This window comes from Mirounga leonina, unplaced genomic scaffold, assembly GCF_011800145.1.
Source record: "Mirounga leonina isolate KUSES-001 unplaced genomic scaffold, KU_Mleo_1.0 Mir_125, whole genome shotgun sequence".
Classification (NCBI taxonomy): domain Eukaryota; kingdom Metazoa; phylum Chordata; class Mammalia; order Carnivora; family Phocidae; genus Mirounga; species Mirounga leonina.
The window spans coordinates 66043869-66056483 of record NW_023270305.1 but is presented as its reverse complement, the minus strand read 5'-3'; positions in this window follow the sequence as shown (position 1 = coordinate 66056483).

Here is a 12615-nt window from a genome sequence, read left to right as displayed (position 1 = left end):
ATCTACATAAGCCAACTGTTAACCAAAATAAAGAGTCATATAGATAACAATACGTTAATTGTAGGATACCTCAGTACTCCACTCTCAGCAATGGACAGATCATCTAAGCAGAAAATCAACAAGGAAACGAGCTTTGAATGATACACTGGACCAGGAGGACCTCATAGATATATACAGAACATTACACCCTAAAACAACAGAATACTCATTCTTCTCGCGCACATGGAACTTTCTCCAGAATAGACCACATACCGGGTCACAAATCAGGTCTCAACCTATACCAAAAGACTGAGATTATTCCTTGCATATTCTCAGACCACAATGCTTTGAAACTGGAACTCAATCACAAGAAAAAATTTGGAAGAAATTCAAACACTAGGAAGCTAAAGACCACTCTGCCCAAGAATGTTTGGGTCAACCAGGAAATCAAAGAAGAACTTAAACAATTCATGGAAATCAATGAGAACGAAAACACATTGGTCCAAAACCTATGGGATACTGCAAAGGCGGTCCTAAGGGGGAAATACATAGCCATCCAAGCCTTACTCAAAAAAATAGAAAAATCCCGAATTCACCAACTAACTCTACACCTTAAAGAACTAGAGAAAAAGCAACAAACGATGCCTAAACCACACATTAGAGGAGAAATAAGATTAGAGCAGAGATCAATGAATTAGAAACCAGAAACATGATAGATAAGATCAATGAAACTAGAAGTTGGTTCTTTGAAAGAATTAATAAGATCGAGAAACCACTGGCCAGACTTATCCAAAACAAAAGAGAAAGGACCCAAATTAATAAAATTATGAATGAAAGGGGAGAGATCACGACTAACACCAAGGAAATAGAAACAATTATTAGAAATTATTATCAACAACTATATGACAATAAACTGAGCAATCTGGATGAAATGGAGGCCTTCCTGGAAACCTATAAGCTGCCAAGACCGAAACAGGAAGAAATTGACAACCTGTATAGGCCAATAACCAGTAACGAGATTGAAGCAGTGATCAAAAACCTCCCAAAAAACAAGAGTCCAAGGCCTGATGGATTCCCTGGGGAATTCTACCAAACATTCAAAGAAGAAATAATACCTATTCTACTGAAGTTGTTTCAAAAAATAGAAACAAGGAAAACTTCCAAACGCATTCTATGAGGCCAGCATTACCTTAATCCCCAAACCAGGGAAAGACCCCATCAAAAAGGAGAATTTCAGACCAATATCCCTGATGAATATGGATTCCAAAATCTTCAACAAAATCCTAGCTAATAGGATCCAACAATACATTAAAAGGATCATCTACCACAACCAAGTGGGATTTATCCCCAGGATGCAGGGGTGGTTCAATATTCGCAAATCAATCAATGTGATAGAACACATTAATAAGAGGAGGGAGAAGAACCATATGGTCCTCTCAATTGATGCAGAAAAAGCATTTGACAAAATACAACATCCTTTCCTGATTAAAACTCTTCAGAGTATAGGGATAGAGGGAACATTCCTCAAGTTCATAAAATCCATCTATGAAAAACCCACAGCAAATATCATCCTCAATGGGGAAAAGCTGAGAGCCTTTCCCTTAAGATCAGGAACACGTCAAGGATGCCCACTCTCACCACTATTGTTCAACATAGTACTAGAAGTCCTAGCAAAGCAATCAGACAACAAAAAGAAATAAAAGGTATTCAAATTGGCAAAGAAGAAGTCAAACTCTCTCTTTTTGCAAATGACATGATACTTTATGTGGAAAACCCAAAAGACTCCACCCCCAAATTACTAGAACTCATACAGTAATTCAGTAATGTAGCAGGATACAAAATCAATGCACAGAAATCAGTTGCTTTCTTATACACTAACAATGCAACTGTACAAAGAGAAATTAGAGAAACAGTTCCATTTACAATAGCACCAAAAACCATAAGATACCTTGGAATAAACCTAACCAAAGAGGTCAACTATCTATACTCTAGGAACTACAGAACACTCATGAAAGAAATTGAAGAAGACACAAAAAGATGGAAAAATATTCCATGCTCATGGATCAGAAGAATAAACATTGTTAAAATGTCTATGCTACCCAGAGCAATCTATGCCATCCTGATCAAAATTCCAATGACATTTTTCAAAGTGCTGGAACAAACAATCCTAAAATTTGTATGGAATCAGAAAAGACCCCGAATCACCAAGGAAATGTTGAAAAGAAACACAAAGCTGGGGGCATCACGTTGCCTGATTTCAAGCTATATTACAAAGCTATGATCACCAAGACAGCATGGTACTGGCACAAAAACAGACATATAGGCCAATGGAACAGAATAGAGAACCCAGATATGGACCCTCAACTCTATGGTCAAATAATCTTCGACAAAGCAGGAAAAAACATGCAATAGAAAAAAGACAGGCTCTTCAATAAATGGTGCTGGGAAAATTGGATGGCCACATGCAGAAGAAAGAAACTCGACCATTCTCTAACACCATACACAAAGATAAACTCAAAATGGATGAAAGACCTCAATGTGAGACAGGAATCCATCAAAATCCTAGAGGAGAACATAGGCAGTAACCTCTTTGACATTGGCCACAGCAACTTCTTTCAAGATACATCTCCAAAACCTAGTGAAACAAAAGCAAAAATGAACTTTTGGGACTTCATCAAGATAAAAAGCTTCTGCACAGCAAAGAAAACAGTCAACAAAACAAAGAGGCAACCCACAGAATGGGAGAAGATACTTGCAAATGACACTACAGATAAAGGGCTGGTCTCCAAGATCTGTAAAGAACTTCTCAAACTCAACACCCAAAACACAAATAATCAAGTCAAAAAATGGGCAGAAGACATGAAAAGACACTTCTCTGAAGAAGACATACAAATGGCTAAGAGACACATGAAAAAATGTTCATCATCATTAGCCATCAGGGAAATTCAAATCAAAACCACATTGAGATACCAACTTACACCAGTTAGAATGGCAAAAATGGACAAGGAAAGAAACAACAAATGTTGGAGAGGTTGTGGAGAAAGGGGAACCTCTTACACTGTTGGTGGGAATGCAAGTTGGTACAGCCACTTTGGAAAACAGTGTGGAGGTGCCTCAAAAAATTAAAAATAGAGCTACCCTATGACCCAGCAATTGCACTCCTGGGTATTTACCCCAAAGACATAGATGTAGTGAAAAGAAGGGCCATATGCACCCCAATGTTCATAGCAGCAATGTCCACAATAGCCAAACTGTGGAAAGAGCCGAGGTGCCCTTCAACAGAGGAATGGGTAAAGAAGATGTGGTCCATATATACAATGGAATATTACTCAGCCATCAGAAAGGATGAATACCCAACTTTTACATCAACATGGATGGGACTGGAGGAGATTATGCTAAGTGAAATAAGTCAAGCAGAGAAAGTCAATTATCATATGGTTTCACTTATTTGTGGAACATAAGGAATAGCATGGAGGACATAGGAGAAGGAAGGGAAAAATGAAGGGGGGGAATTGGAGGGGGAGACGGACCATGAGAGACTATGGACTCAGAAACAAATTGAGGGTTTTAGAGGGGAGGGTGATGGGGGGATGGGTTAGCCCAGTGATGGGTATTAAGGAGGGCACGTACTGCATGGAGCACTGGGTGTTATATGAAAACAATGGATCGTGGATCACCACATCAAAAACTAATGATGTAATGTATGATGACTAACATAACATAATAAAATTTTAAAAATTTTAAAAATAAAGAAAGAAAGAAAAGCTGATTTTTGGTCCCTAGCCTCCAAGATCCCAATTTAATGAGTTTAAGGTGGTATCTACATGTATATGACAACACCAGGTGATTCTGATGGGTTGTTCAATGCATTACAGAAAGATTGGCCTGATTCTTTTTTTTTTTTTTTTTAAGATTGGCCTGATTCTTACTGGGCACTTGGTTTAAGAAAGTTAGAGGACTAAGCTGTACCAGTCTGGTCTCTAAATGTAGTGTTTTATGATGCTTAACCTTAAACATGCCCTTCCAAAAGGTTAAACTAGATATTCACAGTTCCTACTAGCCACACTTACTACTGTGGTATAGATTACTAATTGAAAATAGCTTACACTTACAGATTGCTTGATATTTGTAAGATACTCTGCTAAATACTTTATATAATTTTTTTGTTTTAAAAGTAACCCTTTGAGGCAAACAGGTGATATATTTATCCCCATTTTAAGATGAAACTGAAGCTTAGAAAGTTTAATTCACCCAAAATTACGGGAAACAATTAAATGTATGTATCACAAACCTCAAGAACTAAAAAATATATAGTTATGTAAAATAATTATATACCTACTTCAGCTGAACCCATATGTATTAGTTATCCATCGCTGCATATCAAATTACCCCAAAATATTATTTTAGTGCTGTAAATATTTTAAATAATCTGGTAAATATACTGGATGAACTGAAGTCCAGAGAGATAGAGTCTGGTAAGTAAGAGTATTTTCAACAATATTGAAAATAATGTCCGGAAAAAAATAATGTCTGCAGACTATTTTATAATATAATAAAAGCTTCCAGTTACAAGATAAACACATTCTAGGGTTGTAATGCACATCATAATGAGTTTAGTTAACAATATTATATCATATATGAAAGGTACTAAGGGAGTAAGATCTTAAAAGTTTTCATCACATAGAAATGTTTTATGTTTGTTGCACATTAAACAATCTTATTAAAAAGTAAATTTATATAAAATTAGGTCGTCCTAATTCTAAGAAGTGTTGTATCTGTACCCTAAAACACAAACCACTGAAAATTGTTCATTTCACTCCTGGGCCTTTAAGCTTGCTTCACCCTGCACCAGCCTACCTTTAACAAGGAACCACAAACGCCGACAGGAATTGATGGTAATCACCCTGAATCCTGCTCTTATCCACATCCAACCATCACTGGCTTTGATCCCATCTCCATCAAGCTTGAAAGCTCTGACCCTAAAAGTTGTACTTCTGTGTTAAACTTTCTGAGTTCTTTTCGAAATAGGCCTGATATCTCACCCCTGCACTGGTTATCCGTTATTCTTTGCCACCCAGGATTGCTGGGATTGATTTTGCCTACTTGAGATTTAATACTATGTTTTGTGTATATAAAACATTCAGAGTGGTCTGGGAAGTGGATCTTTGCATTTCTAAATATTATCAACAACAGGAATGCATCAGCAATGCTGTTTGAATCGCATGCATAACTGCCAACATCTTAGAGTCATTCATTGCAGTTGCTTCCTGGTTTATTTAGCAAACACCACGTATGAGCTATCATGGTAACCCAGTTGTTGCCAAGTGCACTGGTGCCAATTAAACTGTTTTTCTTCTCTTTTCAAGATGTTTCTCTCCTCATTCATCTAGATGCTGCTAGATGGTTCTGCTGGAAGTCAAAGTCTAACAAAAACAGAGCATCTGATATATTTACACCTTGCCTCATGGAACAGATTTATCAGTAGAAATATCAAGGAAACAATGAGGGAAACAGCTATATTGAACTTAGTTTTAACCAACAAATATCTGGTTGATGATTTACAAGTGACAGAAATCCTGGGAGAAAGGGATGATGTCAGCTGGAGTTAATGGCTGGCCGGGCACCATGCTGGACTCCAGATGAAGAGTGTGTATGCAGTGGCAAAGCCCTTCCTTCACAGTGCTCATTGGCCATTACTAGGAACAAACACAAAACTATGTACAAGTCTGAACAAAGTAGTGGTGTCAAGAGGACTCATGTCCAGTTGCATTTTTTAAATCTGAATTTATTATTCAAACATTTTATTTGTTAACCTAGTTATGTGATTCAAAATGCAAAATATACAAAAAAGAATGTGATAGAAATTATCACCTCTCTTCCCTAGCCACTTAGTACCCATCCCTATGAGCAACCTATGTTACCAGTTTCTTGTAAATCCTCCCAGAGAAAATTCTTTGCGTATGCAATCAAATGAAATAATGTATTTTATCAAATCTAGGATGCCATTGATTGCATACAAGATGCAATTATTCTGTTTATATGCACTATATATGCTTTTTATTATATATACTACAAATATAGTATGTTATTATAATACTACAAAAGAATTTTTTTAGAGCCCTGGCAATTAAACCATGTCTTGTTGTCAACTGTACAGTGAATTCTAACTTCAGAGACATCAAAAATCTGTACATTTTATAACCAGTAAAATATGGTCTATTTTATTTTTTTTAATTTAACACTAAAGATAGTAACCTATGTTTTTGATTCTGTATCATGCTTACTTCACTTAACAACACCTCTTGGAGCTTATTTTGTATCTAAGGCATTTCTTTCTCCTTTTTTATGTGGGAACACTATGAAATGTGGTGTTTAACCAGTATGTCCTAAGTCAGAAAGTAAAAAAGGAAGGAATAGGACACTCTTTAGAAAAGATCATGAATAAGCTGCAGAGAACTGGAGAAAAAAAAAACAAACCAGTAACCCTAATTTTGTTTCTTTCTTCTCCAAGGATAAAGATCTTCAAATTGGAAAGTGTAGAACAAATACCATGAAGAAAGACTCAAGTTTGCCAGAGAAGAAGAAAAATACTAAGATGATCTCTAGTCAGGTTTTAGGAGTTAAAGTCTCTGAGTGTGCACAAATACAAACCACAACACTAAAACACACAGATGTGACAAAATCATTCTTGGGAATCACTATGAAATATGAAAGAAAGAAGAGGTGACTAAAGGTTTTTGCACAAGTGGAAAATGTAGATTATAAGAAATACAGACTGGTAAAGTTTTTCATTCAGAAGTTTTAAAATACATTATTAAAAAGATGGTTTATTAGCATTTAAAAATTAAAATGTCATACTATTTTTAAAATTTAAAGAAAGATAATTAAAAGGCCCCAGAATAGGTTCTCTAGAAATCTTATGCCACAGCCAGGTTGTAGCTCTGGTGTGGGGGAAAGAACTCAAGAGATGCTTGCTTTGCCAGCAAACTAAATGACTGCATCCTGTCAACAGTCATTTGACTGTTCCCTTCACCTCTGCTCCGAGTGACCTATAAAGAACAACAAGTATGCATTGTATGTCAACTACACTCAAACAAAAAAGATTCCCCTCCTTAAAAAAAAAAAAGAAAGAAAAGAAAATGAACAACAAGCATAATTGGGTGAAAATTGGAATTGAAATTGAATTCAAATCCTGTCTCTGACACTACCTAGTGACCTTGGGCATATCACTTCATCTTATTTTTCTTTCTCTAAAATAAGGAGATTACATTCATTAACTGCTAAGTTTCTTCCAGTGAATTATATTTTAACTATAACCTGGTTGTACCTATATTATATATAACTATATATATTTTAACTATAATCTGGAAAATTTAGAAGATCTAGAGTTTGTTGATGTAAGCAAAGTGTCTGATGTCTCATAAAATCTTTGTGGAAGTGATGAAGAATGTGGATTAGATTTCCACCTAGTTCCAATCAGACTGGCATTTCTACACCATGTGTTGACTGATAAATAAAATCGTAAAATTGGGAGAAACAGGGTACAAAATCATCTCGTACTACTTGAAAAAAAAAACAATCTCTGAAATCAGTAAAAGGAAATTTAATAAAGTTGTCCTTGAACTCCTCTATTTCTAACAGTTTGGAGGTTCCTCAAAAAATTAAACATAGGGGCACCTGGGTGGCTCAGTCGTTAAGCGTCTGCCTTCGGCTCAGGTCATGATCCCAGGGTCCTGGGATCGAGCCCCATATCGGGCTCCCTGCTCGGCGGGAAGCCTGCTTCTCTCTCTCCCACTCCCTCTGCTTGTGTTCCCTCTCTCACTGTGTCTCTCTGTCAAATAAATAAATAAAATCTTAAAAAAAAAAATTAAACATAAAGTTGCCATAGAACCTAGCAATTCTACCCTAGATATATACCCATAAGAAATGAAAGATGTGTACATATAAAAACTTACACATGAATGTTCATAGCAGCACTATTTGTAATAGCCAGGAAATGGAAATGAACCCAACTGACCATCAGTTGATGAAAGAATAGATAAAATGTAGCATATTCACACAATGGAATATTATTCAGCTTTTAAAAGGAATGAAGTACTGATATATACTACAATATGGCTGAATCTTGAAAACATAATCCTAGATGAAGGAAGACTGACACAAAAGGCCACATATTATATTATATGGTTCCACTTACATGAAATGTCCACAATAGGCAAATTAATACAGACAGAAAGAGGTTGTTGGTTGGCAGGGTATTGGAATGGGGCCAATGGGGAATGACTGCTAATGGGTATAGAATTTCTTTTGGCAATGATGAAAATGTTCTGGAATTAGGTAGTGGTGACAGATACACAATCTTGTGAATAAACCAAATATCACTGAATTGCACATTTTAAAATGATGAATTTTACAGCATGTGAATTATATCTTATTCTAAAAAATTAATTTAAGGGGCATCTGGGTGGCTCAGTTGGTTAAGCGTCTGACTTAGGCTTGGGTCCTGGGATCAAGCCCTGCATCGGGCTCCTCACTCATCAGGGAATCTGCTTCTCCCTTTCCCCCTACCCCTTCTCCCACACATACTCTCTCTCAAATAAATAAAATCTTTTAAAAAATGAATTTAAAAGGTATTTACAAAAATTCAGTGTCAGAGACCAGACTTCATAGTTTTATGTGATGAAAAGAAAACTGAGATTTTGAATTACCTATGAACTCATAATAAATCAATAGACTGAAAAGGCTGCTTAATATATGCCATCTTGGGTTTCATCAACACTTATTGGGGACACTGAGAATTGAGTCAAGAATTCCCAGGATCATTACAAAAACTTTGTAAGTGGGTATTATCTTCATTTTATAGAAAAGGAACCTGAAGTTAAGTAATTTGCCCAAGGGCACTCTGCTAGGAAAGGGAGAGTCAGACTTTGAACCCAGTTTAGCTGACTCAGAGCCTATGTACCTGACCACTGCACCATACTTGCATTAAGAAAAGATGAAAAGTCCAGGGGCACCTTGCTGGCTCAGTTGGAGGAGCATATGACTCTTGATCTCAGGGTTGTAAGCTTGAGCCCCATGTTCGGTGTAGAGATTACTTAAAATCTTTAAAGAAAAAAAAAAGATGAAAGGTACAGATCAAGGGACATGATAGCCTGACAGCAAACTGTACTGACTGTACTTCATCTTGGCCATCATGAGTGACCAGCTTTGAAAAACACACTGATCATTTTAAATTATGTCCACAAACTTTTTAATGCTGGTACCTTCAAAGGTGAAGCCAAATTTCCCTCCTTGAGTGTGGGTTGTGCTTAGTAACTAGTTTCTATAGAATAAGAAGGAAGTAATAGTATGTCATTCTGATATTAGGACATAAAACATAGCTTCCCTCTTGCGCTCTTTCTTGGATCACTATCTCTGAGGTAAGCAAGCTGCTATGTTTTGACAACATCCAAGTAGCCCTGTGGAGAGGTCCACATGGTGAGGAACTATGGCCTTCAAGAACTGAGAACTCCTGACAGAAACCAGAAAGAACTTGCAAGGTACATGCATGAGTCTTCTTAGAAGCAGATCCTCCTGGTCCAGTCAAGCCTTCAAATGATTGATTCTTTTTGGGACTTCATGAGAGACCCAGAGCCACCTAAGCCATTCCTGGATTTCTGTCTCTTTCTTTTTGGAATGATGAAAATATTCTGGAATTACCTAATAATGATATAGTTGCACAATTTTGTGAATATGTGAAAAATCACTGAATTGTACACTCAGAAATGGTGTAAGACGATAAGCACTTGTAGCCTTCAAATGATTGATTCTTTTTAGGACTTTATGAGAGACCCAGACCCACCTAAGCCATTCCTGGATTTCTGTCTCTTTCTTTTTGGAATGATGAAAATATTCTGGAATTACATAATAATGATATAGTTGCACAATTTTGTGAATATGTGAAAAATCACTGAATTGTACACTCAGAAATGATGTAAGATGATAAGCACTTGTAGCTTTAAGCAACAAAGTTTTAGGGTAATTTGCTTCATGGCAATAGATGACTAAGACACATACTTTAAGAGACACTGAACAAACCTAAGTGTGACCCAAGTGTGTCCTTCTTGGACAATCAGGAGGGCACTAGGGTGTGAAGCCCTGTCACGTGTAGATTGCACTTGAGGTTCTTTTTGTCTGAAGTAGGAAAGTCCAATGAGGACCTGGCTTCTGAGTGCAAATATCTTCCAGTTGGATGACATCAGCATCATGACTAAATAAAACATCCCTCATCATGTCCCATCCCTCAACAATAACAATATGGCATCCATCCTCAGACAAAAGTGCCTTTTTGGAAACTGTGCAATCCAACACCATACACTAAGGAGTCTGGGAGGAGTATCGCCCACATGTGTGTCAGGTAATGGACATACAAACTTCAGTCCCAGCTGTGGACCCTAGAGTGGCCTGTGAACCAGCTCCAACCCTTCTTGACAATGGTCTGGGATCCCTGGAAAACACTGTCTCAGACAATCACTCATGGATGAGATAAGTTTTGTGGAAGTCCAGCTTTCCAGCAAAGAGGTTCCAACATACCTTTGAAGCAAAAAAAAAAAATATGAGTTTGGATGCATTGGTTAGTAAAGACTGGAGGAGGTGATTGCTAATTCAAATGCAAAGGCAGCAATGGAAAACTTCAAGAAACATGAAAAATCAAGGAAACGTGACACCACCAAAGGGTCACAATAATCTAGTAACTGACCTCAACAACATGAATATCTGTAATTTACCCAATGAATGAAGAATTCAAAATAGCTGTTTTAAGGAAACCAACAAAACTAAGAGCTGGTTTTTTGAAAAGATAAACAAAATTGATAAACCTTTAGCTAGACTAAGAAAAAAGATCCAAATAAAATCAGAAATGAAAGAAAAGACATTATAACTGACACCATAGAGATAAAAGGATCAGAGAGACTACTATAAATAATTATAAGCTAACAAATTAGACAACCTAGAAGAAAAGAATAAATTCATGGAAACACACAAACTACCAAGACTGAATCACAAAGAAATAGAAAATCAGAATAGACCAATAATGAGTAAGGAAACTGAGTAATCAAAAACCTCCCAACAAAGAAAAGCCCAGAACCAGATGGTTCCCCTAGTGAATTCTACCAACATTTAAAGAATTAATACTAATCCCTCGCAAAGTCTTCCAAATAATGGAAGAGGAGGGAATACTTCCAAACTCATTTTACATGGCCAGAATTACCCTGATACCAAAGCCAGCTAAGAACACTACAAAAAAAAAAAAACTATAGGCCAATATCCCTGATGAATATAGATGCAAGAATTCACAACAAAATATTAGCAAACCAAGTTCAGTAGCTCATTAAAAGGATCATAAATCATGATCAAATGGGATTTATCCCTGGGATGCAAGAATGGCTCAAAATATGCAAATCAATAAATGTGATACACCACAGTAATAGAATGAAAAATAAAAATCATATCATCTCAATAGATGCAGAATAAACATTTGGCAAAATTCGGCCTCCTTTTATGATAAAAACTCTCAATAAATGGGGTATAGAAAGGGGGCACTTGGGTGGCTCAGTGGTTGAGCGTCTGCCTTCGGCTTGGGTCATGGTCCCAGGGTCCTGGGATCGAGCCCTGCATCGGGCTCTCTGCTTCGCGGGGGGCCTGCTTCTCCCTCTCCCACTCCCCCTGCTTGTGTTCCCTCTCTCGCTGTGTCTCTGTCTGTCAAATAAATAAATAAAATCTTTAAAAAAAATGGGGTATAGAAGAAATGTACCCCAATATAATAAAGGCCATATATGACAACCCCACAGCTAACATTATACTCAATGGTGAAAGGTTGAAAGCCTTTCCTCTAAGGTGAGGAATAAGACAAGGGTGTCTGCTCTCACCAGTCCTGTTGAACACAGTACTGGAAATTCTAGCTGGAACAGCTAGGAAAGAAAAAGAAATACAAGACATCCAAATTGGAAAGGAAGAAGTAAAATTGTCTGTTTTCAGATATTATGATCTTGTATGTAGAAACTCCTAAGGACTTTACCAAAAAACTGTTAGAACTAATCTACAAATTCAGTAAGGTTGCAGGATATAAAACTAACATACAGAAATCAGTTGCATTTCTATATGCTAACCACAAAATAGCTGAAAAAGATACAAAGCAAACAAGTATCTTCCAGCCTGTGGAGTAGGCAGAACTTCTCTATGTAACTCCAACAGGAAAAAAAGAAAAGATAGGTTTGGATTCTCACTTAGGAAGCATTTGGTAACAGTCATAACTGACCCACATGAGAAGGGGGCTCTTTAAAGAAAGTTACCAGAAGGGTCCCAGCTGAGGCTAGATGGCACTGTTAGAAATGTGTATGTTCCTACAGGGGAACAGAGAATATCCTCGTAGGGACATACAAAGTTATTCCTCTCCTACCACCCACCCTCATGGTATAGTATCCTATTTTAGGATACTCAATTGCGACTTAGAGCTGACCACAACTGAGCTGTTAGTGTCAATGGATATAAAGAGTTGTTCTCTTTCTATCAAACTACAAGCTGTTGGAGTTCAGGATCTCTGACCAGTGCTGAATGCTGAGCAGTGGTGACAGTTAACATCCTGCTGGGGCAAAGATT